The 1830-nt window shown below is 39.4% G+C and overlaps 1 protein-coding gene across 3 annotated transcripts in view; it reads right to left on the bottom strand.

Moving 5' to 3' along the window:
- LOC101851938 (tachykinin-like peptides receptor 99D) overlaps positions 1 to 1830 on the bottom strand; it is a 153224-nt gene that overhangs the window by 22266 nt on the left and 129128 nt on the right. The gene's annotated exons all lie outside the window — the stretch shown is intronic.

Below are 1830 nucleotides of genomic sequence, written 5' to 3'. Positions count from 1 at the left end.
CCCCCAGATAACTTGAACAGATCCGCTGTAGTAAGAGCAAACCAGGATAATACACGTCGTTAGTGGTCAGCCGTTCAGACGTATTGAGCCCACTAATGCAGTTTCTTAATTTGTGGCACTGGTTGAATGTGCTTGAGAAATATTGGTCAAAATCCAAATTGTAATTGTCGACGAAGCAGGAAAAGTATGCACTTTTCCCATTTTGTTTGCAGGTAAGGGGATTTGGTTGTCTATAGAAATATGTAAAGACAAGCAAAAGAGCAGCTGGCAACATAGCCTGTCCGGACGTAATTAATATTATGGACAGACTTGAGGAGAAAGTAGTTAGAATATCATAAAGTCAATAGCGCCTCTTCTTTATAGGTTTGCTTATCTGCCCCTAAGACACTATTAAGATAGCATCTGTCTTCCATAAAAAAGCTGGAGATATCCTCTCCGCTTAACAGTTTAGTAACCTTTTCCTCTCTTTCTCTTATATATTTAAATTTTAACTCTCGCCACGTCTCAACACAGTCAGTCACTTCTCTGGTACAGAACCATTGTGGAGGAAAAATTAGAAAGAAACGATGAAAAAAAATTCTGCCATAGATTGAATTAATTGGTTTTGTCTCCACCCCCATCTATGAGTAACTAAATGGTTTGTGTTCTCAACCCTTTGAAAGGAATCGTTTGCTTCAAGTCAAAATTCTTGATTCAGACAAATGGGTTGATAGGAAAATAATAATGTTATCCTAGCTATCTTTTTAATTAGTTATTGTAACGATGTTTTTATCTTTTCCTGAAAGTAAGTAAAGATAAACGTTTTTTTTATTAATTGCGTGCTCCCCCCAGCTTGTTTGTCTATTCATGTTGATGATTTACGTAATTTTTAAACTCCCTTCTCAAGACATTTTGAATCAGTAAGGTGACTGGTTTTAAACCTACTCTCAGGGCCAACGAGGGCTTAGATGGATACAAAGTCACAAAAGAAAGGTCATGACACTTGATAAGATTTTCTCAAGCGGGAATTGAACACATGTCTTCTGCATGCAACTGCGACCGCCGAATGCTACACCAAAGACGCTGGTCCTCAGAGCTGACATCATGACCAAAATTGAATCGATGGTGCCGTAAAACACCCAGTCAATCAATAAATAAATCAGAGCTGACATCCTGATCCCCCCACCTACCGTACAGACCCTTTAGTGTCACAGAAAAACCTCCAAAACAAACAGACAGAAACGTTTGAGATGACAACATCCTGGAGTCGACTCTTTCCTTCAGACGTGGATTGACAGGCAAGGGCAAGATTCCGTCTTTACAGACGGCTGTTTAAACGCAACATCAGACAGCTCTGGAGACGAAATGACCCTGGACCTACGCGCCTCGCACATTAACACGTCTTTTCTTGGCCCCGGAGGTCATAGTAAACAATAACCAATGGGGTCAGGGGCTAGGGTAAGGAATCGATCTGATGGGCAAAGATCAGGTTTTATTGTGTAGCACGTGTTTAGGTAGCGCCAACAAACCTAGAATTTCTCATAGATGTCTCGGCTTTTTATTTGGAAAAGCAAAAGTACCAAGTTCACTTAGGGTGTATATCTTTTTCGGCACAGAGGACTAGTATTCACGTCCTTAGCCCTAAATCACGAGGGATATTTAGTGTGCGATTGGCTCGTCCTATTTAGTCCAACAGATTTAGCCTGATTTTCTGAGACAACATTCGGTTGTCTTTTATGGGTATTCTAGGTACAAAATGCTTTCTGTACAAATTTGAACTTACAGTAAACTAAATAAATAGAGAAAAAGTATTCTGGATATAGATTTCAAAATTAAGAAACATATATATAT

Source organism: Aplysia californica, unplaced genomic scaffold, assembly GCF_000002075.1.
Source record: "Aplysia californica isolate F4 #8 unplaced genomic scaffold, AplCal3.0 scaffold00097, whole genome shotgun sequence".
Classification (NCBI taxonomy): domain Eukaryota; kingdom Metazoa; phylum Mollusca; class Gastropoda; order Aplysiida; family Aplysiidae; genus Aplysia; species Aplysia californica.
The sequence above is the reverse complement of the archived record's forward strand: the minus strand, read 5'-3'. Positions and strand labels throughout refer to the sequence as shown.